The sequence below is a fragment of the Marmota monax genome, unplaced genomic scaffold, assembly GCF_021218885.2.
Source record: "Marmota monax isolate L192 unplaced genomic scaffold, Marmota_monax_Labrador192_F-V1.1 WCK01_AAM20220418_F8-fsc00001, whole genome shotgun sequence".
NCBI classification, from domain to species: domain Eukaryota; kingdom Metazoa; phylum Chordata; class Mammalia; order Rodentia; family Sciuridae; genus Marmota; species Marmota monax.
Genome location: NW_026693777.1, coordinates 38,590,796 through 38,617,654, shown reverse-complemented (window position 1 = coordinate 38,617,654; position 26,859 = coordinate 38,590,796).

The following is a 26,859-nucleotide window of genomic DNA, read 5'->3' as shown; positions in this document are numbered from 1 at the left end:
CACTGTGCCACTACTGAGCAAACTACCTTACTGCTGAGGCTCAGACAAACAATAGAATGATTAGCAAAAATGCATTACTAGGCTCAGTTATATTTCACACAGTATTTGACAATCCATAGGGCCCACTTCTGTTTCCCTATAAATAAGATATACAATTTAATGGTTCTCTTTTATCTTACACATCATAGTGAATCTGTGAGAACATCACTTAACCTCCTCAATCCATCTTTCAACTGCTGTATACTTACAGATATGAATGAACAGAAAGGGTAACAGTTTTGATTTTATTCTATGACTGTACTATTGTATTACCGCTGATAAAATGAAAATACATATTCAAATGTAGAAAAATTGGCAATGTTGCACATTAGGAATGCTTCTGAAGCTCACTGAAATACCATCGAATATGGAATTTGGCATTTTAGGTCCATGCTGAAACCATTCCAAGGCATTTCATTATTTGATATTACCAGAAAGACTTCATGACAACTGAGCTATTTCTAATAATCCAATCTTGAGGCATACATAGAGAGAATAGCTTGAAAATAAAGCCATAATGCAAGTTGATCACTTATGGGTTTATCCTATGCAGAAGTTAATAAAAAGTAACCTACTGTTATAACTTTCTCTGCTAAAAATGACCTTGCTTTTCCCTACACTCAACACTGATTCTTAAAAGAGACTGTCTACTACAAGGTGATGATCAAATATCTTGGCAACACCAGACACAGATAACACTTTTGAAACCTTGTATTTTCCTAAGAAACTAACTTTGTTTTTCCCATAACATTTCAACCATTTTGTTCTAGTGTTTTATCTCATTTACAAAATTTAAGATTTCAACACGTCAATCAATTTTCCCCCCATACAAAATGGGGTCAATAATATTAACTACTTAATTGACTTGCTGTGAAATTAAATCAAAAATTTATGTATGGAAAGAACCTGATATGGAAGACTTCTGGTTTCAACTCCAATAGGAACAGAGCCTGTAAACGATTATCCTACTCTTACAAGAAAAAGAACAACTTTTGGGGGGCTGTTGGAGAACTGAGTTCAGATAACAAATGAGCACCCTGCAATCTAGACTGACACATCTAGAGAGAGATGAAATCAAGATCTGTTTACCTGGAACAAATGCAGCTGGAATCAAACTGGTAGAGACACTTAAATGATATTTTTGATAAATTGTTTAAGGCTGAGTTTGGATTAGCATGAATGAGAAAATTCCAGGAGCTACAGTCCGTATGGCCTCCACATTGTCATGGTTTTATTTCTAGGAATCCCAAGGTAGCCATGAAAATGAGAGAAAGTTTATGGCTCTGACTCTGGCAGGGATTGGGGAAGAATCGCTGTGAAATAAACCTTCACCTACCCTATAGAAGAAAGGACTTGGCCTGAGTCTTATCTCAGCTGGTTCCACTTCCCACCATATTTCTTCTACATTAACTACCAATTGCCTTCTTTTCACATTTAAGTTAAAAAAAAAATCTATAGGATAAGGACTTCAAGGACAGATTAGAAATCCTGCAGCCAGGTAAGAGAATGGGGACGGGTTTGGATGGAGGAAATTATGTAACAGTCCAGAGACACGGGCCCACTGAGGAACTGAGATTTAATTATGCTATAGAATGCTTCCTTCTTCCATACTTGACCACACCAGTGGTGCTCTAGTTGGTGCATAGGAGCTGATTACATCTAAAGAGCTAAAAGATACAGACTCTGAGGAGGAATATTTAGGGAAGCCCAAATCAAAGGGGAGGCAAAAAAATCAAGGACACTAGATAAACTGGAAATCTCTGGCAACTGCTGCTACAGAAAACAAACACAGTCCCAACTACTAGACAGATTAACAAATTCTCACCCTAAAGTCCTATTTACCTCAGTTGCTATTGCTCAATACAGTTTTTCTTTCATAAAGAATTGTGAGGCTAGTAGGAATGCAAAAGCTGCAGTGACTTGGTAAGAACCTGCCAAGATATCTTCCAAAGTTAAACACAGGACTGCCATATAATCCAACAGTCACTCTCTTCTGTGTTTACCCAACTGATTTGAAAACGATATCCACACAAAAACCTGCACATGAGTGTTTATAGAAGCTTCATTCATAATCCCCAGCAACAAGAAGTAACCAAGATGTCTTTCAGAGGTAAATGCACAAACAATCTGCAGTATTTCTGTACAATAGAATTACTCCAAGACAAAGAAGAATGAGATGTCAAACCAAAAAAAAGACATGGACTATTAAATGCACACACACACTCTGCCCTCATAACAGGGTATGTTAAAGGGACATGGGGGCCAGTTGAAAGAGCTTCCCAGTGGTCTAAGCTGGAATAATTTGAATGACAAAGTGATATTAGATTATAGCTGAATGTATAAAACAAATATATATGATTCCATGGTGATATTTAAAAGGTCACATAAATAAAGTGGGGAGAACAGACAAATCCCTCATCTAGAGGAATTCTAAATAATTTATATAGATACTATACCCTAAAGGAAGTAGTATATAACTCATTACTTCTTAGAGAGGATTTACCTAGTAAATTTTACTTCTGAAAAATATGGTATAGAAGAGGGAGGGTAAATAGTAACTTAATAGCTGAGGGACCAACATACACTACCTGAGTCATGTGACCAAGATTGACATCAACAATGATGTCATTTCCATAGTATGTGTCCTTGGTATGATGTGATAAGAATGATGCTTCTCCATTATCTTTCACCCTAAGTCCATAATTCCAGCCAGTGCATGAGAAAATCTTCAAGAAAATACCAATACAGATGCATTCTGTAACATATACCAGTACTCCTTACAACTGACAATATCATCAAGAAATAAAGAAAGACAGAGCCAGGTGGGTGGCCCAAGCCTGTAATTCCAATAGTTTGGGAAGTTGAGGCAAGAGGATCACGAGTTCAAAACCAGCCTCAGCAACAACGAGGGCCTAAGCAACTCAGTGAGATCCTGTGTCTAAATAAAATACAAAAAAATTATCTGGGGATGTGGCTCAGTGGTTGAGTGCCCCAGAGTTCAATCCCCTGTACTCCTTCCCCCACCAAAAAAAAAAAAGAAAATAAATAAAACTGAAAACTGACACAACCAAAAGGAGCCTATGGAAACATGACTATCATATAGACTTTAGTATTCAGGAGAGAATTTTGGAAGAGAAAAAGGACACTAATTGTAACCTCAGGAAATCTCAATAAACTATGGATTTCAGTTAACAATGTATAAATATTGATCCATTAATTATAACAAATGTACCATAATGTACATATTTTTAATCAATAATATTGGAAACTGAATTCCTGGGATAGAGGAAATGCATCATATTCATCTTTTGTTATCTAAAAAATTCTGAAATTAAAAGTTTATTTTTTAAAAAAGTAGACAGTATGGTCCTTGCCTGATGGGATGTATTTGATAAATGTCAACTGTTCTTATCATTTACATGACAAGTACTAAGTTACCACAGATCTTTGTGGACAAAATGAAGCCATAAAATTATTAGATATTTAAACAGAACATCAACCTATAATTAACCTGAATAATGACTAAAAATGTTCTAAAAATAATGACTAAATCATAGATTAGACAGATTACCACTCTCTGTAAGAGTCAACTATAAAAGTCAGTAAAGACATGAGGCAAAAAAAGAAAAAAAAAAATCCCAAGTTATTTTCTCTTTCCTCCAAAAGAAAAGTGACCGTGATGCCTCCCAGGCCAAAGTCCCTCATTGTTTAAGGTGAAGTTGTTCAACCCCTTTCTGCAGGTTCCCTCGCCCAAGATCCCTCAAAATCACATTTAAATAGCAAACTCCTAAATATCTGAAGACCTTTAAGGTATATGCAGGCATCCAAAACTATTAAGACTTAGAGAGCTTTTTAAAAAATATAGGTAGAAATGAAAGAAGTGAATAAAAATGGTAGAATATTTCACTTGCAGGACAATTGAAGTATATATGCTTTTCAAAAAAATTACTGCCATGCCTTGGCATTCATCCCTTTTCTCATCTTTCAAATATTTCCTTTAGAGAAATTCTAAATTGATGAAAATATTATCACTTTACCATTCATTTGTAATCATGATCAAATGGGGGAAGCGGTGGAAAAAGCTTTTATTTTTAGTTCTGTTTACAAAACAGACTCAAATTTCCATAGCCCTAGATGAACTACACAGACATAATCTCAACCTCTGAAATCGCTAACACTTACCCTGTCTTCACTTGTTTGTGCCTCAACATTTCCAGTTTCTCTTTGTACAAATAAGAAACTCAGATTGGTGGAAATCCCTGGATTCATAGGCTTCTTTGCATTGTGAATAGAAAAACAAGCACACAACCTTGTTTCTACCATTGCCTATCAAAGTCCATCTCATTTTAAATAAATACAGTATTAGAATGGTTTACCATATTTTATAGATTAATAAAAGCCATTTTCTATGTCTATATTTATAAAGCCTACACTATATTTATCTATCAAAGATGAAATATAGAAAAATTTTAGGATATATAAAATATTAAGATATAAAAGGATCTGGTTTGTAATATTCCAAAAAGGAATCTTTCCACCAACAAGTTCCTCTGAATCTCCCTCTCATCAGGATGCACATATAATATATACACACAATGACTCCACTGCCTAATTGAATTATGAAACTGACAAAGTTACTTGCAGGAATGCTCTCTTTTTCAACACCCAGGTCTCATTCTCCAAAACACTGGCTTTGCACATTTTGTCAACAAATTCTCTCCAAGTGTAAATTTATACTGAAGTTTTAAAGTATATTCCCTCCCATTTCAGGAGGATTCACATTTTAATAACAATGCCTAAGGACCAAAAGGAAATCCCATATAAAAGGTGCAACTTTCTAAGGGTGAAATTTTGTACTTGATCAGCTAATGGAGAGATAGGAAAAGGTAAATGCTCAAAGCTGTATGAATCATACCAAATAGAAAGCATACTATTCTGCCATTTCTCAATAGTTTCCCTTTTTTACATAATCTTTTGCTGTAGGAAATGACTCTCATCCCATTTACAAAAAAAAAAAAAGTTTGAAAAGCATTAAGTTTATTTTTAAATTCATATATAATTCCATCTTAAGCATAGTTTTTACACTTTTACATAGTAGTATTTAATTATAATCAGTAAATCTGCTTCATTTTTTCCCAGTTGCTAAGATACTAATTCATTTTAAAATATTGTTAAATGCCTACTATGTTCCATGCACCTACTGGGGATACACCATTGAACAGTCAAAAGTCCTCATCTCATGAGACTTAAATTTTATTGGAGGGAAAAATATAAACAATATACATAATACCTAAAAATATTATTTAAAAAATAAAGCAGGGTAAGAGGAATTGAGAATGAGGATTGGAAAGGAAGACAAATATTTGAAATAGTAGATTTGGGAGAGGCATCATTTCATGGTGACATTTGAGCAAATGTCAAGAGGTGAGGTAGACAGAAACATTTAGGGGAAAAGACTTCCAGAAAGGGCATATGGATAGTAAATAGTCTTTAAATTAGGAATGTGTCTCGAATAGCTGAAGAACAACAGAAGGGCCACTGAGGGTAGGGAAAATGGAGTGACAGAGGGTAGGAAAAGATAATGCTAGGTTAAAAAAAATAGGCTGTATATACCATTTTAAAAACTTTAGCTTATTATGTTCTTAATTTTAAAGCTCTATTTAACATGTGACAAAGGAGGCAAACAACAACTAAAAAATATTTTTCTATTAAATCAAGAGAGATAAAATGAAATAATTAGTATTAACTAATCAAAAATAAGACCAAAAATAATAATGAGAGGAAAAGTTACAAAAAATGATAGGATAAGGAGAAAACAAACAGTAATAGAGCACAATTAAACCCAAACATAATGCAATGAATATTACATTAAGTGTAAATGGTCTAAATACGACCATTAAAGAGTACACTCTCAGTTGAATAAAAAAAAAAAAAATCAAGACTCAATTATATGTTGTCTGTAAGAGTCACACTTTGAATAGAAAACACAGAAAAGTTAAAAAGAATGAAAAGTAATGTTGTGCTAAATCTAGTAAAAAATAAAGTTGGTGTGGCTATATCAAATAAAATAGATTTCAGAGTAAAGATTATTATAGGGATAGAGATTACAGCACAACAAAGAGGTCAGTGTACCAATAAAGCCTAAGAGACTACTTGTACCTAGTAATGGAAGTTCAATCTGTAAGCAAAAAGCTTAAGAATTGAAAAGAAAAAAATGGACAAATTTATAAGTAGTTGAATATTTGAAAGTCCCTTTCTCAATAATTGAGAGTAAGCTGTAAGTCAATATTGTTTATCAACTCATCCTCATTGACATAGGCAGAACATTCCAAAAGGGTAAAATGTATGTCTTTTAAAATATAGACAAATATTTGCCACAGTAATTAATGTTATAAACTATAAAACAATATCAATACAAAGGGATTAAAATTAAACAATGTAAGGCTGGGATTGTGGCTTAGTGGTGGAATGCTTGCTTCACATGTGTGATGTGAAGTACTGGGTTCGATTCTCAGCACTGCATATAAATAAATGAATAAAAGTCCACCAAGAACTAAAAATAATTTTTTAATTATACAGTGCATATTCTCTGACCAAAACATAATTATAGTAGGAATTAGTAATTGAATGATATCTGGAAAATCCCCAATATTTGGAAATCATGTAGAACATTTCTACTTGCCCATGAGTCAAAGAAAAAAAACACATGAGAAATTAACAATTATTTAAAACAGAATGAAAATTAAAACAATGTATCAAATGTGTAGAATGCAGCCAACTAGCAGTTAGGAGTCATCTCTTAAAATAGAAAATATCACTAATCAGTCTGAATTTTACCTTAGGAGACCAGAAAAAGAAAAACAAATTGAACTCAAAGGAAATAGTAGGAGAAGACATTAATGAAATAAGCAGAAAAAGAGGTATGCATGAAGCCATCTCTGAAAAGACCAATAAAATTGATAAACCTCTGACAAAACTAATCAGAAAACCACAGAAAAATTATTTTCAATGTCAGAAACAATAGATATGTCATGCCTACAGATATTCAAAACATTATTTTAATATCTGTAGTAACTATTCCAGTAAATTTAGTAATAGATAAACAAATTTGTTGATAGAAACCTTCAAAGCTCACTAAAGGAAAAGAAATCTGAATAACCTTGTGTGTCTTAAATTTAATTCATAGTTTAAAACCTTCAAACAAAATAACACTCGCAGTCTAGATAACTGTTACTGAGTTCTACTGAATGTTTAGGGAAACTTAGTTAACATATCTATACAATTTCTTTCAAAAACTAAAAACGAACAAATCCATTTCATTCTGATATCAGACCTTATCATATACCAAAAAGAAAGTATTAGAAAAGAAAAGGAAAAACCAAAACCAGAAATACCCATAAATATAGGCACAGTGATTTTTAATGGCATTTTAGCAAATTGAATCTAAATAGATACTACAACATGATCAAATAGAGTTTATCCCAGCAACATGAGGTGGTTTGAACATTTGAAAGCAATCAATATAATTCACCATATTAACAGACTAAAAGAAAAATTATATGGTCATCTCAATGATGTCAGGAAAACATATGGCAAAAATCCATATGCGTTTTTTTGTTGTTGTTGTTAAAAATGCTCAACAAATCAAATTAAGAATAGAAGACAGGTTGGGGTTGTGGCTCAGAGGTAGAATGCTCACCTACCATGCATGAGGCACTGGGTTTGATCCTCAGCACCACATCAAAATAAAATAAAGATATTGCGTTGACCTATAACTAAAAATTATTTAAAAAGAATAGAAGAAGACTTTCTCAATTTGTTAAAGGGCATGTTTGAAAAATGACTAGCATCACACAATCAAGAATAAGGAAAAAAACTTCTATTCAACATTATATTGAAGGTCTTGCAAAAAAAAGAAGCAAAGGAATAAAAATCAGATTCGAAACTTTAGTTGTAAGCAATATAATCATCTTTGTAGAACATCCTTGCAAGTAATAGATAGAATTACTAAACGAATTTATTAAGATCACAGTGTAGACAATCAATATTATAAAAATGATAATAACTTCTAGCAACAAAAATTCAAAATTTCAATTTAAAACTACTATTTATAATATCTTGAAAATGTGAAATATTTATGGATCAATTTGACAAAAATACATTAGACATTAAAAACTAAAAAATATTTGAAAGAAATTTAATTTTATTGATAAGGTTTCTCACTCATAGATTGGAAGATTCAACAGTGTTATTATGTCAAATCCTCCTTAAAATGATGTACAGATTCAATACAATTCAAATAAAAACTTCAGTCAGAATTCTCATTTGTATATATGAGAAATGGTAAGGAAGAAACACAGTGCAACCACTTTAGAAGACAATTTTTCAGTTTCATATAAAGTTAAACAGATTTACTGTACCACCTAGCAATTATACTTGTAGGTATATTACCCAAGTGAACTGAAAAAATTACATTCACTTAACCCATATCAAACTTATTTATAATAGCCAAAAGCTAAAATTAACTAATAATAACACAAATAATCCAATAAAGATGGCAAAAATGAATAGAACTTGACTAAACAATATATATGGATTCCAAGTACACAAATAAAAAGATATTACCACCAGTCATTAAGTAAATGAAAGTTAAAGGCATAGCAAGACAACTCTACATATCTAGGTTGAAGAGTTAAAATTATAAATATTGACACTGCTAAATGTTGTCAACAAATACATATACATGGCTAGTACAAATGCAAAATGGTTACGCTGCTTTGGAAAACAACTGGCAGTCCCTTTGTAATGCTGTTATGAACATTAGTTAAAAAGGTTTGTATATAAATAAGTTTTCATTTCTCTTGGGGAAATTTGTAGGAAAGGAATGGTCTAAAAGATTTTCATAAATAGTGGATGATGGACCACATGGTGACAATATGGAGACAGAAGTGCATTCTTAGTGTTGGAAAGTTGGAGAACCAAACATTGAACAAGGAGAGTGGGTAGTGATGGATCCCTGTAAAACAGGAATGGTGAGGAAATTGGTGTGGAACGTTGGAAAAGGAATGGAGTAGTTAAAATAAAAGGTCCTCTTCCCCAACATAAATTAGAGGGGTAGGGCCCTTGAAGGGAATCAATACTCAGTTAACTTGTAAAAACGCAATCTTTCCAAATAATTCCTGACAATAAAGCAACCTCAGACGTGTAATAGAAATTCAAACACTCACAAAAAACATATAGTGTTACCCCCACCCATGCCCAGAAGATAAGGATGCATGCCACTCTACATCCACCTATTGTGGTTTTGAGAACTCTTGTTGCCACAGGGAAATCTCTCTTGGTTGAGCAAGTCCTATACCTTTAAACACACCCAAGAATAATGGGTTGTGGAACAGGACTGGGCCCATATTGGAAAGGATAATTTTTTGGCTTGAGCACAAAATGAGATAGGATAATTGAGGCCAGACTAAAAATGGCCTTTACTTTCCTCTTTCTGGTTCTATTTTCTATTTGGTGCTTAATTATGGGATTTCACAGTTGACAGCATAGGGAGCAATATTTTGTTGAATATATTATATATATATTTCCATGATCAGAATACTTTATAGTGAAACATGGCTGTGTCTGATTATGTTCAAGGCATCTACTGCTATTGACATTCATTGCAAGTTGGAAGTGCACTAACTAGACTCACTGCAGGGAGCTAAGCATGGATCTGTCATCACATGCATTAGCACCTGTGTTACAATGTACAGTTTACAAAAGACAACTCAGTCCCCTTCATGCCTTTAGTCATACTGTTTCTCTTGCCTAGAATATCCACTTCCCTGGGTTCTACACAACCACAACCTATAATTAAGAAAATGAACTTTAGAGTCAGAGAGTGTCTGGCACATAAGAGCTCTGTAAATGGTACTTACTACTATTAATACTTATCCTTCAAGTGCAAATGCCAGTCCCTTGATATCTTCCTTTTCATGCCCCCCCAACAATCTCCCTCCCAATTGAGATTCCTCTTTTCTGAAAATCCACATCACTTTACAACTGAATACATTCTAGTGGCACTCTAATAGTCTATGCACATTAACTCTCCCCTTGCTAGATGGTGCACTCCTTGAAGGCAAGATCCACATCTCCTCCTCATTTATGCCCCTCTTGGTGCCCAAGACAGATATCAGGTGTCACAATAAGTGTTTATTGATCATGCGCCACCAAAAAGTACTACTTAGATTCTAAAAGATACTTCCTATTTAATATAAAAGCTGAGACTTGGTAGCATATGAAAGTTAGTAACCATTATGAGAATGTTTTCCAATGTATTGGTATACTCAAAATTAAAATTAAGCTGCCCTCTCCATATTGAGATAATCAAAATAAACAATAAAGAAATCTGTACATCCATGCAGTGTGCAATAGTTATTTCCAGCAATGAGAAGGAAAAGACATTTCTCTCCTTTTTTTTTTTGCTTAAAAAACCATGACATTCATCAGTATAATTTTATGATAGTTTTAAGAACGCTACATTCTCAAAGAAAACCCTAGTAATTGTTTTTATTTATTCTAAATTACAAGAAGAATAATTTATTACTAATTCCTCAATTATTTTATTATGCAGTACTAATATAAAAAGTCTTGACGTCTCAATTATATTTAGAAAAGAATCATGTAATTTAATAAATAATTTGACTGAAGCTATTATTTACTTTAAACATAGAATATGCAGGAGGAAACTTAAATCATATTTTCTGGTGCCATATAATAAAATAATTGTGCAATTAGTAATAAACAGCGTGCAAGAATGACAAATGTTTTATTTAAAACTTGGGGAACAAAAGCACATCTCTTGTGCTTTTTTCCAAGCGAACAAAATCCTATGGTATATTAATCAAAGGGGTTTTTTATGCCTCTGGCAGCAGTGTTTTAAAGTAAACCCTTAATATCAGATCCCAATCCCCAGTTTCAATTTGCTTCCAATGGAAAGGACATTAGAGTTTATAAAATACTCCTTGATTACTTTTTTGAAGGCCTGAAATCTTGACATGTCCGTGACTTGCTCGCACTGCATCAATACACAGTGGTTGAAAGAGCAATACCCATCGCGAACATTGCCACATTGACTTATAGAATCATGCCCTTGAGAAAAAGCCAGAGAGAAAAAAGGAGCACCAGGCAGTGACAAAAATGAAATAGAACTGTCATCTGGCAGTTCTTCATAGTCCGTCAAGGAAACTATTAAAGATGTACAAAGAGCCAGAGAGTGCTTGGGCAAAGGTTGTTAAACCACCACTTCAAGGGCAGGTCACTGCAGGCTGCAGGAGTCTTGTGAAAAGACCAGCCAGCACTCACTGAGGACAGCGGCATCTGCTGCCTACACCTGTCTCCTGCTGGGCAGGCAGGAGAAATGGAGTTTTCCCATCCTCTGGCAATTTGAGATGAGGAATTTACAGCAAGGTATAAATGAACTCGTACGTATATTCTTTTTCTAGTGGCTAATATTCTGGAGATTTGGGGTCTGCTTCAGCAACTATATTAAAATCCTGTCTGGTGTCAATTTGAGTCAGGTCCAAATATCAGCTGTGCCTGCAAACAGTTTGCAGATCATTAGACAAATTGTGTAGTTTCTCTGAGTCAGTTTTTTCCTTTTTCCACACATAGGAAGGATGAAATCAGAACTTTTCTTATTTGCTTCATTTGTACCTGCTTTATTTTCCTTATCTAGTACTTCCGCTAGCCTTTGTGTTCCCCTCAATTGAGAAGTCCCTAAATCAATTAGATAGATCACATGTCCTTCTCTGTCCAAGAATTAGTAGTCTGAAATAAAGTAGTGGGGTCTTATGGAGAGCAGGTGGATTTTCAGGAAATTAATCCCCTGATTGGCACCCTACCCCACAAGTTCTGCCCTAAAATCAGGAAATCAGAATTGTCCAGAGTTTTGTTTGTTTGTTTGTTTGTTGGAGGGAATATCATTGTTCCCAAAACCTTTGTATTTCTCAAATCAGTTTGATAGAATTTCACCTTGAAAAGGAAAAGAAAGTGATACATCTTTGCATTAAGGAGATCTAATGAGGAAAGGTATAATCTTTTCTTTCTCTTCGTATCACCCCAAATAAAGTTTCTATCATTCTAAATAGAATTAAGGGTGTGGCCTAAAAAATGTAATGAGTTCAAATATGATAATGATATATTATCTTAAAATGAAAAGGAATGGAAATAAGTTATACAGAATTACTATCTATTGCCTTCCACATCTTCTTCCATATCTTGAATATAGAAGGCAATAGAAAGAACAGTTTGTTGAAATTAAAAGATTAGGTTCCATAATTAAAGTAATTAAGTCCCTAAGATGAGTATGGAGTAAGAGAAGTTTCAATTTTACTGTACTTTGTTATACAAAATCACATTTATTTAAGAGCCATTTAAGTTCAAATTTCTTATTGACTTATTTTTAATGTTTTTTTTTTTTTGGCTCCCAAGCCTTTCCAGAAGATATTTTACTTCTGGATGCAATTTAGAGTGTTCAAATAACCTCAGGCAATGCAGGGACCTCTTAAACCCAGTTTAGGGTGGGGCAGAGCTAATTGTGTTCTTTCTATCCATACTTTCACAATAACTTTAATCCTAACTTGCTCTTACTTATCCCAAAGATTTACTTTTTTTTCCCAAGGATACAGAATCAAGTCTAGAATAATTGTTGGCTTTCATTCGGAGTTCCCAACTCCAGTTACTCTATAGTTTAGGGGTCATTTCAGAGGCATTTATTGTATGATTCTTGTATCCAAAAAACACACTCTAGACTTATAATGTAAGCATACTATAGATTTATAGCAATAATGAATTTTTACAGGCTCACTAATCTTTCAGGCAGATGGGATATTTCATAAAAGTTTTTCCCCATATACTTCTGGCAAGACCAAACATACACCATTTTACTCCAAATGCATTATATTTCTCATAACATTATAAGGTACATGGTAGACTCAGTTCACAAACTTGGCTACAGATAAATATAACAAATAATACCAAAAATATCAGTTACAAAAGTATAATATAAAATGAGTAATTTCCTGCTAAACAGTAGGTTTGGAAACCTGCTGTTAAATCCAATTTTCTTGGACAGATCCTAAGGCTGCCATCACCATGATTGTCACTAAATACTTTTATCAGTGACCCAAAGGTTATACATATAAGAAAATGGCCTCTTACAGAAGAAACCAGTTCTGCCCTCTAAATCTGCTTTCCAAAAGGGAAGAGAGATTAGTCATGAATAGCTCTTAATTCACATATTAGAGTTTGTTTGGGGTATGGTGCTTCAAAATATGTCCCTTTCTTTCACTTCTCAGTTAAATCTATAAATCTTTTCTTATAAGACAAATGGTTCCTGACCATTTACTGTGACCAAAAAGAGGGCCAGATACATACAAATATTAGCAGAATGATAGAAGACATTGTTCACTCATGTCTTTTGCTGGGCATTGTTCATTTCAATGATCATTTAATACCAAAGTTTTCTATTTATTAATAATCTTCCCAATTCTGCACTGTACTAGAAATTGTATGCAAGGGACAACAATATTTATAGGGAAGAGAAGAAATTGGAGAAGGAGAGCCAATTTGCTTATGCAGGCATTCTGGGTAGGCAATTATATTTGCTGTTGGTAAGAAATCTATGAGGTGAACACAATTACATTTTCCTTTATACAAATGGGGAAACAGTGAACTGTATGAATCCCTGTAGCCAGTAGTTAGCAAAATCAGTATTTGAACTATTTGACTCTAAAGCCTTTATTCTCGATTTCTGCACTTACACACTTTTGGGAATAGAAGGAATGACTAGAAAAATTCATGCATATACAGTACAGCACTAACGTTTGATTAAAAGACCAATTTCTAGAATGTAGACATGATTGTAGGCTACACATTTTTATGTTAACTATATGATGGGTAGTAAGTGACTTATAAAAAAGGAGAATTATGTGAGCTGGCATTGTTGTAAGAAAATGTTTAAAGATGGAACTTGAGAATAAACAAAGTCTACATAAATTTGTATTTAGCACAGGAGAAAAGCTGAACACAAAGGAAGAGTGTGAATAGGAAGTATGAATGCAAGTTGGACATATATACCTTTGGTGAACAACTAGAAACAGAACTGCTTTAAAAAACGTCCTGGTTACAATTCATTTCATTTTAATTTAAATATTGCATGGGACATATTTAGGTAAAATATCTTTTGTAGTTTCTGAAATTCAAACTTATCTGCTTTTCTTCTTTGCCAAATCTGCCAAACCTTCATAATGCTAATCCTTAAATTTGCCCGATTTTCTAAAACTAATGTTTATCCACTCCATCTCCCACAATAAAATATATGCTTCATTAGTCTAGGAATTTCATCTGTCTTGTTCCCCTAACATATTGTGAAAATGTAGAATAGTGCTTAGCATTGGCAGGTGCTCAAAAGATGTTGTGGATGACAAGGCAAAAAAAAAATTTTTTTTGATTAACAATTTTATTCCAAAGTTACCATGTTTAAAAGCAAAGGGACAGGAAAAAGTTTAAATTTGGGCTGGGGAATGAAATACGGGGTACAGAGAGGCAGTATGTATGGAGATAGAAACCAAAGGAGGTGATGTAGCAGCATCTCTGGAGGGGCTTTGGAGAGCTGGTAGGGGAAGGAAGTCCCCCACTTAGGATAGAGGTGATGGAGTTTATTAGTGGACACAGGGAAAGGTGAAGGAAACAACATTTTTTTTATTCTGATAATTTTAATGAAATAGGGAATGCAAAACCCATAGAATTATGGTTCAGGACTGCAATTTTAAAAAGATAGAAAGAAGCCCTCTTAAACTATATGGGCCCTGATGTAGATGAAAAATGACATGAGCAGCAACAGATGTTCGCCTTAATTTTTTTTCTTCAAAATACCAAGAAGGATTAGAAATGTGCAAAACAAAAGAGTCAAACTAACCCAAATTCTTCTAATTCTCTAACTGCAGTAACAGGGCTGTAACCAATTTTATTTATTTTTTGTTTGGTCTTAAAAGGAGGGAATAATTTCATCCAGACTAGTACTTCCATCTTTCAGTCTATAAAATATGTTATAGAGTTGCTCTTAACTAAGAAGTCAAATACGAGTTTGGGGACACTTTTAGGCTTTTAAAAACAATACATAAGATAGATATATTTAGAAATTTTATGACCAAAATAGAATAATTCACTTTCCCCAATTCATTACTTTAAAAAATTCAGATTTCACTGAAATATTTCTTTTTTTCCCCTAGTACATTTGGTTCCTGCCACTCTTCATCCATAGGAGAATCTAGCATGAGATTCCAGCTGATTTAGCACAAAATGGTATATTACATAATTTTAAGCTTTATATGTCAACATTTTATGAAGTTCTGTAAATGCCATCATGATTTCCAGATGCTTCACCACCTGAATCACATTTAAATTGTGGCAAAATCTTTGGTACAGATGCTTGACAATAGAGAGGAGTATATTTTTTCAAATAAGTCATCTCATCCCAAGATAAAAGAACACGTTTTTCTACAGCCAGGTTTTCAATTTGGAAATGCACTTAAAAGATCCTTCAATAAAAACTATCCTACTCTCTCCTATTTGTGTTACTGCAGTAATATTTACCTCCCATTTCCCTGAGGGTGATCAATGGGATTATTAATGCTTACCATTATGAGCACTATTGGTAGACAGAAATGACATCTCAAATCAAATGACCAAATAACTATCAGACAACTGCTTTGTTCATGGTAAAGTGTTCTGAAGATTGAAAGGAAGGGAGAAATATAATGCCTGCCCTAAATGAGCTCAGAGCTCAGTTGGGAAAATGCTGTGTAACTATTACCAGGTTAATTTAAGAGCACAGTATTTAGATTAGATTATCAATTTAAGAGATAATGAAAAAATATGCATATGTGCACTTTCATAATAACTTGCAGTAACAGAAATGATTGGAATAGGGATAAAGGGATAAAGTAGAAATATAAATAAAAAAAGGAAGAGAAAAAAAAAGATGAGAACTGGAGGAATATATGCAGTTTCTTCCTTCCTATGTGTTACCGTCTTATTACAAGTTGTTACTTTTACTATTTGGTTTATCAATTTAAATTCAAATCTTTTAATTTTATCATTATTATTTGGTCAGTACTACCCATTCAGAGCTAGTGTATGTTAAGTGTGTATCAAGACCATTTTATGTTTCTCCCCAATTTAGCAGTGAGTCAGAAACACAGCAGGTATTCGGTAAATCTTGAATTAAATAGTTAATCAAATGGCTATTATGCCCCTTAAAAGGTCCTGTGTTAAAGACTTGGTACCTTGGGCTGGGGATGTGGCTCAAGTGGTAGTGCACTCGCCTACATGCGTGAGGCACTGGGTTTGAATCTCAGCCCCACATAAAAATAAAGATATTGTGTCCACCTAAAACTAAAAATTAAAAAATTTAAAAAAAGACTTGGTACCTTGTTGGTGGCACTACTGGGAGGTAGTACAAACTTTAGAAAGTGGGACCTAGTTGGAAGAAGTAGACTACTGGAAGTGTGTTATGGTTTGGATGTCCCCCCAAAAAAACTCATGTGTGAAACAATTCAAGAAGTTTCTGAGAAGAAATGATTGGGTTGTAAAAGTCTTTTTTTCTTTTCATGGTACTAGGGATTGAACCCAGGGCCTTGTGCATGGGAGGCAGGCACTCTAGCAACTAAGCTATATCTCCAGCCTGGATTTTAAGAGTCTTAACCCAATCAGTGAATTAATTTCCTGATAGGAATTGACTGAGTGGTAACTGAAGTGCTAGGAATTGGGGGCATGGCTTTGGGGTATATATTTTGTATCTGGCAAGTGGAGTCTCTCCCTCTGCTCTCTGATCATCATGTAAACTGCTTCCCTTTGCCACACTCTTCCACTATGATGTCCTGCCTCACCTTGAGCCCCATGGAATGGAGCCATCCATTTATGAGTCAGACCGCTGAAACTATGAGTCCCTAAATAAACCTTTTCTCCTCTACAGTTGTATTGGTTGGGTCTTTCAGTTACAGCAGTAAAAACAAAAAAGAAAAACTGACTAAACTAACCTTGAAGACTATATTGGGTCCCCAGCCCCTTCCTTTCCCAACCCCCATGAGGTGAGCAGCTCTGCTCTACCGCACAGTCCTCATCATGATATTCTGCCTCAAAGGCCCAAAGTTACAGGGCAAAGTGATTGTGAATCAAAACCTCTAAAACCATCAGACAAAAATAAATCTTCCCTCCTTTAAATTGTTTTTTATCAGGTAGTTTGTTACAGCAATGGAAAACTGAATGACATAAAACATTGTCACCAGGAGTAAAGTCATTGCTCTGATCATACCTGATCATGTGGTTCATATGCCTTCAGAACTGGTTTGGAAGAGAAATTTGGAAAAGTATGGAGAAGCAAACAAAACACAGATTAGAATGTTGTAAGTAGAGTTTAATGGGAGATACTGCTGAGAACCAGAAGATCAGAATACCAATAGGAATGTGAAAGATAAAGGCTGTGCTCCTGAGGTCTCAAGTGGAAATGAGGACTATTATAGTTAGCTTTTGCAACCCATAGCCAATATTGCCCAACAACTTAGAAAAGAAGTTTACTTGGGCCCCAGGGTTTCAGAGGTCTCAGTTCATAGATGGCCAACTCCACTGCTCTAAGCCCAAAGTAAGGTAGCACATCATGGTGGACAGACATGGCAGTGGGAAGCTACTTCCCTCGTGGCAGCAAATAAGGGGAGGGGAGAGAAAGCAAAAGGGGATCCAGGGAAGATACACAATTCCTGGACATATATGGTGACCTACCTCCTCTAGCCAACCCCACCTGCCTAGAGTTACCACCCAGTCAGTCCATTTACACTAGGATGAACTGATTAGGTTACAGTGTTCGTAATCTGAGCATTGTACTTCTGGACAGTCCTGCGTTAACAGGAGCTTTGGGGGGTGCCTTATATATAAACCATAACAGGATTCTATTGGGAATTGGACTAGAGATCATTCATATTACTTTCTGTAAAAGAAATCATCTATATTTGGTTCATGTCCTGAGACTTTGTGAGGCTGAGTTTGAAGGTGACCAACTAATTAATCTGGTGGTAAAAAATTTCAGCATAGAATTCAGGTAGTGCCATGGATATTGCTGACTGCTTTTAGCCAGATTTACAATAAGAATCAATAGCAAGGAACAGACTTAAAAAAAAAGTTTGATAAACTTATGGCCAGAAAAGAAACATGTAAAGTTGAAGTGAAGGACTGCAGTTACTAAAAAGATTAGCACCCTTAAAAAGAAACCAAGTACTTTGCACTGAACACTAGGAAAGATGCCACGAGACTATCTCAGAGATCAGCAAGACCACACACACCACTTGCAGGCCCCAAGGTGTAAAAGTATAAACCTGACATTTAAGAGAGGGCCTCTGGGTATTTTGTGCCCATGGGCCAACTAGGAAGTTGTTTCCTCATTTCACCATGTTTAGGCACTCAAAAGCCATTGGGGGATTCCACCTCTTGGGTCCCCTTCTTCCTCCGGGAGAAGTCTTTTCTGCTGTCCTTTAATAAACTTCTAATTTCTACTCTGAAAAAAAAAAAAGCCATTGGGACATTGTACAAATGGACCTGGATACTGCTCACACTGGTGGCAGAACTTAGTGTCATTCATATGGTGTTGGTTTTGCAGGCATGAAGAATGCAAAAGTTTGTGGGTCACAGGTTTCCAAACAGATTTCAAAGGAAGGTCTGGGAGGTCAGGCAGTGGGTGGCAGGTCCAGAGTTCTTGTGGACAGTCCTTAAGAAGGTGATGCAACAAACAATGAAGCTAAAGCTTCACTGGAGACCCCAAGTAGTTATAGATGACAGGAATGCAAATTGTCTGCTAAACAATGGCCAATATGGGCTAAAGCCACTAAGGCCATTAAGGCAAGGCTGCCAAAAACCTTTTGAGGCCCACATTCCCCCATCACATGCCTCAGATGTCAGACATGTAGCTACATGATTTAATTGTTTTCCCTGATGCATTTTCATCGTGCTTTAGCCCCACCTTTCTATTTTTCTGTTCCTTCCCTTCAGAGTGGGAATGTACACCCTACCCCACCACTGTAAGTTGAAAGTATGTAACTTTCTTTACTTTGTAGGGGTTCACTCCAGAGTTTGCCTGGAGTCTCTCAAAGGAGGGTTTGGATTTGGACTTTTGAGCAATGTTGAAATATGAGACTCTAGGGCACTCTTGGAGATGGAATGAATGCATCTTGCATTCTTATTTGAGCATGAGTTTTTGGAGCCTAGGGCTACCATGTTGTTGTTTGGATCTGGAATATCTCCAAAATTCTTCATGTATTGAAGAGTTGGTCCCCAATTGGTGGCACTATTGGGATGTGGTGAAAATATCAAGAGCTGGAGTGTAGTTGGAGGAATTAAGTCACTGAGGGTGTAATCTTGAATGGTATGTTGGGACCTAGACCCATCGCCTGTGCCATCCCTTCCTTTTTCCTCTGTTTCCCTGCCACTGTGAGATGAGCAATGCTATTCTACCATGTATTCCCCACCATGATGTTCTGCTTCACCACAAACCCAAAGTGATGGCCACTTGACTGGACTGAAACCATGAGCCAATATAATCCTCTCCTCCTTTAAGTTGTTTTTCCTCAAGTATTTTGTTACTGCAATAGAGAGTGGACAAATGCCATGGTTAAATACCACTTCTGGTCAGACATAAAGCCATAATCCAGATGTGCACATACTAGGTATAATTTCTGACAGCATTTTTTATAAAATACTAATGCAGTTAGATGTATTACTTGGGAGGAGCAGTCTCTGAGTTGAAATATATTTGCAAATCATAAACTATCTCCCTCATAGATATCCATGATGTTAAAGGTTTGAATTGTGCTTTTATAGTTCAAAAGAGGAAAAAGTTGGAAAAATGCCTGAAATTTTTTTAAAAAAATTATTCACTACCATGTATATAAATAAAATATAGAAAAGGGAAATTTTATAAAACAAACCTGACTTACATATAAGGGCGATTTTATGGACAATATGGCCATTCTGTGGTATTCAGTGAACACGTAAGTCAGAGTTCCATAGTTCAGGATACATTTTTGGCTTCCAAACATTCTATTTAACACCTGAAATAAATTTGAGTTAAGAAAAGATTTTAAAATAGTGATAAAATCTGTTAAGGAATATCAAGGGGAAGATTTCATGTATTACATACATGCATACACCATACTTATGTGTGTCCAAGATGCAGTATGAAACAGTAGCATCTTTTACTTAGTTGGACAATATTATGGTTTAGATATGAGGTGTCCCCCAAAGCGCATGTGTGAGATGATGTAAGAATTTCCAGAGGTGAAATGATTGGGTTATGGGATTAACTGGGTGGTAACTATAGGCAGGGGTAGGGTGTGGCTGGGGGAAGTGGGTCACTGAGGTGTGCCTTTGGGGTTTATATTTTGTCCCTGGTGAGCAGAGCGCTCTCTGCTTTCTGATTGCAGTGTCCTGAGATGCTTTTCTCTTCCAAACATTTCTACCATGCTGTCCTGCCTCACCTTGGACACAGAGCAATGGAGTCAACCATCTGTGGACTGAAACCATAAGCCAAAATTACTTTTCCTTGTCTTTATTTTTTTTCTTGAATGGTATGTTGGGACCTTGTCTGTTCTTTCGGTAACAACAACAACAATAATTAAAAAAAAAAAACCACCTAACAGACAACAATTAAATAGCAAATTTACTATCTAATACCCAGGTATGGGGGACCATAGTCAACATCACATAAACAATCATTTTGCAAAAGAGGTACAGGATAACAGTACCTCATACATGATCGTAATAGTAAAAAGTCAAGAAAGTCTCTCCTCCTCCTCTAGCCTTATAAATTTCATGAAGGAGTTTTGCATTTAGGTTCTGCTTTTGTAATTGTGTATGCTATTTGAATACCTTCAATTATCTTTTGATTCCTGGAAATTGAGTTCATGATGGTTGACAACCACACAAGCATTTTATTACATAAATATTCAATAAGTTATTGGAGGTCTTGGGGTTTGATAGTTTAATGAGGACACAGACCATCCCAGCCTTCTGACCAGCTGGCAAGAGGTATTTTCATTTTTGTATTCCCAACTCCCTATCTGAGTTCTTGTTTTGAGTGTTTTTTAAAGTGTGGTTCTTTTAATTTTTAAAATACAAACAAACCATGTTTGTTTTAGTTTTGTATTCCCAGTGCTCAGATCAAGTGTACATAACAGTAAATAAATTTATTCAACAATAAATATTAACTGACCAAAGAGCAACTTCATCCCTTAGTATTAAGTAGTAGTAGTAAGAGTTCTTGGTACTGTACATTTCTGAAAACGTCATCACAGCATCATCCTGAGTTAATTAGGCATCTTAGGAGAACCTATGTCTAAATTGCTGATCTATTTCTGGGTTAGGATAAGTGTGTGTGGAAGTTCCATAAAAATAATGCAAAATCCCTCTTTGCTTACATATTTAGATGACAAAGTATGGCATGACTTAATATCCCAGTGCCTTATATCAGTGTTTACCACCACCTTAATCAAAGTCATGATTGCTAAAATTAAACACACACACACACACACACACACAAACACACGGCCTGGAACATCTTAACAATTGTACTTGAAACCCATATGGCCTCAATGATTCACCACAGCATTGCTTACTTTATACTTATCCTAAGAAATGTTGTCCATAAAATGCACCGAGTTTGACTGAATTTTATTAAGTATTTTCTCTGTGCCAAACAATCTGCTAATTACTGTAACTGACAGAGCATTTCTTCTGGGGTACTTACATTTTAGAGTAGATAGATTAAAATGTAATGTCATTAAGAGATATAAGGGCTATATTTTTCTATAGTAATACAGCATAACAATGCACTAGGGTACTGTCAGAATAAATAAGCATTTATTTGCTTCATCAGTCTGTGGGCTTGACTGTTCATCTGTTCTGATCTAACCGGACTTTGCTTATATCACCAAAATTCAGATGGTTGTTGCTGATCTAAGATGTTGTGGCTGGAATGACTAGAGTGATTTAGTTTTGATCTATAAACCTTATCCTTCATCATGTATTCATGGAAAATGCAGAAAGTAACAAACGGAAAAAAAAACAGACTTTTTCAAGGCTTTACCTACATCACACCTGCCCATACCCTATTGGTCACAGCAAGTCCATGGCGATGTCCAGCAACCGAGTGAGGGATGTGGATGCAGGATGGGATGACAGAATGGGAACCATTTCTTCAATGGGCACAACTGCTTTGGAGAAACAAAGGAGGGTAAAGAATAGAGAAGACATCAGGGAAGATACCAAATCAAGTGACATTTGAGCAGAGGTTTGAATCAAATTAGGTAGAGTCAAGGTGGATAACCGGGGGAAAGAATTCTAGACAGGGATAGAAAAGTAACTCCAGAAGTCCTGAAGTCGATTTGTATCGGCACAACCGAGAAACAGTAAGAAAGTTAGGATAGAGAGAATACAGTTGTAGGAGATGAAAAAGAACAGTAGGTCAGATACTATCCAAAGGGAAAACCAGACAGTGCTTGTGGACCATGGTGAAGACATTGGCTTTAATGATGAGAAAGATGGGAAACCACTGGAGGATTCTGAGCAGAGGAATGACTTGATTTAACTTAAGATTTTAAAACGCCTCTCTACTCCCAACCCCCCCCACACTCCCCCACACCCCCCGCCCAGGAAGAGTCCCCTGAGGGATGCAAGATTAGAAGTTGAGAGTTCTGTTAGGAGACTTTGGCCCTATGAATGACATTTTAGATATTTAAAGTAGCGCTAAGAGAATTTACTAAAACTTGAGGTTGATATGCTACTTGATATTACACATGCACACAATTTTCAGTAACTCATTAAAATATGCACAGAGTTAAAACAAAAAATGTGCATCCCTGTAAGCACCTAAAATCATCTTGTGTGTCTCTAGAGGCACAGCTTGGAAAATACTATCTACATAGACATTTAGACTAGTCACCCAGGTTAAAATTCCTAAAATTAAGTGATCAAAGACTCAGATTAAATGGTACAGACTTATAGTTTACCAGTGACTCAAAATATGATGACAATATTACTAGAACTTTCCAAAAGAAAAAAGTTATTGTCCTCCATTAGGATAAAAAAGCAATCACTTTCTATGTCTTGATTACCCATTATCAGAGAAATTTCTGGTATTGAATCCTCACATCAGGGAATTTTTCTCAAAGTGTTTAATAACCTATGTTTTATTTCCCCAGTTTATTATGTTTGTAACTTGTAGAAGCTGCCCAAGATTTCTCCCTTGTGGGAATAAAGGCACACACAAGTCTCAAAATTGTAAGCACCTCATTCTGTAGGGAGCAGTGCTAAGTAAATGAAAAAAGAACAGAGTACTGCCACCCCCACCCCTAAAATTACAAGACTCTAAATATATTTTATTCTTGCTGTCACTTTATTTTATAAAAATGAAAAGTAGTTTTCAGAGGTATTAAATTTTCATTTTGCCCCAGAAAAAAATAAAATTCTCTGTAAAAATTGTAAGTTTCCACAGCAGCAAGTTCATAAAAATGTATGATCTTGCCCCTCAGGGTGCCTCCTCACTTGTTTGAAATGAAAAGCTGTTTGTACTCATGGTAGGAAATACACACATCAGGAAAAATTAATCATGCAAATATTTGCAAAGCGGGAACAGTAATTGTTGGGAGCCTCAGCAATGAGTTGCTACACACCACCACAGATAGAAATGCTGGAAAATGATGCCAAATGACAACCCATTGGACATAGCCAGGCCTGAAACCCCATCTTATGGATTGGCATCACTACCAAAAACAACCTGGGTGTGTTCCCAAAGGAATTAACCGATGATAGTCATATTGCCAAATATTATCAGAATTGAAACAGTTTCATTAAACATTTGCAAATGGTACTATAGTTGACAAGAATAAAAATTATAACTGGCACTGTTTTTGTTGTTATTTTCTCTGGCAAGGTCCTTTCTACTTACATTCAGGGAATATTATGAGTCTCCTGATTTATTTTTGTTTTCTAGTTTTCAAGGGAGAAAAAGAACTAGCCTTTATTTTTTGTAACTCATTAGGATGTTAATGAAAAGTCTAACTTAAAATGAAATGTCTTTGTCATTACATGAAGGAATAAAATACTGGTTGGTCCCAATAGAAGATTTTTACAAACAACAGGAAGGACTTGAGTCTTGATGGTTCTAGGTGTCACTGTAGCATTATCTTGGAGACTTCTGGGTGTTGGATGAAAGAGCTGGACATGAAGGTCTGAACAATTCCTCATCTATACTTCTTCCTACAATTACCACCTTTCTGACCAGAGGCACAGAAGGAGGGAGAAAAATGTAGCTACAAATCATAAGTTCCTCATAGGACTGACTACTATGTACAGCCCTTTGCAAAAGGAAAACATACTGGTCTTTGTTTTAAAAGAAAAAAATTTCAAGACGGCAGCAGCAGAGATTAAGCAAGCTGAGAGCACTATGTGAGTGCACAAGTGGCTTATCAATGCAGTTGGGTCCTGATTCTTAATATAAGAAGTACAGGTGTCAAAGCAAGAATTTCATGGCACTTTTTTGGTCTTTTGGACATACTACTAACACTACATCTTTTCTGGAAGGAAAGGACTGATGGACTCATTTAAGTAGGTCCAAGAAATATGTGACAAAGATTTCTAAACTGGGTGTTTTTGAAACTATAGAATCTTTGTGCTGCTCTTTTTTATTTAAAATAGTCATCTTGGAGTAAGGATTAGAACCATTCTCAAAATTTTCTAGATGTTAGAAATTTCCTGTGTCTTATTTCTTGTACTTCAAACAGCCTCAACTACACCCATGTTCACTGCAACTATAAATGCCATACATAAGAGATGATACTGAGAACCACTCCCATTGCCCCCTGAAAACAGATGGTCTCATCTTCATTAATTGTATGCCAATATCCATTTATGATAAATCTCCCAAAAGAGGCCTGAGAAATTATCAGGAACAAACAATAAAATAAGCAATCCCTCAAAGTAGTAAATAAAATGGCAAAATAAAAGGAAAAGAGCGCTTCAAGTTATAGACATTTGGTGTCATTTGGTTAAGCCTTCTTTTCCGATTTTTTTGTTTTGTTTTTAGTTACAATGTATGATGACACCTTTAACATTCAAACCATTCAAGACCAGAACTCAGTATGTTCCAGTAATAAAAATCATCACAACTTATAATGACTGAGTTTCTTGATATGAGCTGTCTGAGAAGTTTAGAAGACATAGGGGAAAGGATATTTTGCTCTTTGGTGAGGAGCCAATGAAAAAGACAATTTCTCAATCAGGTGCCCCTTTATATATGTACTGAGCTTAGGAAGATCAGTCTTCTCACCTGCACAATCAAGTTAAACAGAATCCTTGAGATTCTTATCTCACCTTCCTGCTTGTCATTCAGAACATCTTCAAGGCTGGCCATGAAAACCAAGCATGGTTTTCACTTTTCTCTTCCACTTAAGACTGGAGCAGGTGGGGAGACCGTGGCATCAAATGAGTTCTGAACAGTCAACTTCTGTTATCCACACTGCAAACCTGACTTTAGTCTTGCTTTCAAGTTCTTCTGGAATAGTCAAGCTTGACATGCAGACATTTGACTGTCTTCTGTTCATCCTTGCCTCCCATACAGCCTACCACCCAGCAGGAGGCCTTTCAAACCCAAATACTCATTACCTTCTTCAACCCAGGAAAATTGTGAAAGATAAATATGAAATCAACACAGCAAAATTTAGTTTTACTTAGATTTGTCATATGAACACTCAGTCACTGTAGTCTTTGGCATACATTCAAGAGCAGGGAATGTGCTACATAAGGAGTGGAATGGAGAGGTCATAAAAACTCAGCTTCCTCATATGACATCAGTCCATCACCAAGTGCTTCCTGTGAAGTTTGTCATACACACATGGTTCCTACCAAGACACACTGCTGACTTCAGAAATGATAGACAGCAAGAAAGATGTCCTGATATCTGAGATTTAATTCCATAAGATTATTGTCAGGAGCCTCCATGGTACTCTATAAAATTGTTATTGCTTATGATTTTCACTTGTGCTAAAATTGTGGTCAATATCTTTCTGTTGAAATCAGTTATTTCTGCTTGATTTTACTCTTCATGATATACACTATCACCACCTAGTAGGGCTGGTGACCTGAGCTGGGTTCACAAGAGCTGGCTGTACCAATAACTTAAGAAACTGCAAAAGAAGCATGCAACACACAGAAATACCTTTTGCTTGAAGGAATCAGGGACAGCTTTTGACTTTTAGGGTCCACTGGAAAGAGAGCCACCTGCAAATCCTCTATTGGGGAGAAAGACATTCAAGAAAGTTCAACCCAAATGAGGCAAGGGATTGGGTTTAAGGGGGGTGTAGCCCGGTCTCATTGGGTGACGCCCACTCCCAGAGCATCATTCCCCTGCAGAGCAGAGGTAAGATCCACCAGTTTTCATGCCATGGGAACCAGTCTCACACCTCCCTTGCTGAAGGCTAAGGGTCCGTGCTCATTCCGGTGTGGCAGCTCCCAACAATACACGGCCCTGAGTGGAAGAAAAATAGAAGTCAAAGGGAGTCAGAAGGAAAGAGGCAGTCACCCTTGACAGCCTCAATGTCTATTCCCCATAGGTGGATGTACCACAGATAACATAGGGTCTAGGCCTTATTTGCAATGATTGCTTAGAAGTTCAAAATTTAATTCACTATCAGTGGCTCCAAGTGTTAGGAATTCCAAGAGCAACAGGTAAATCCT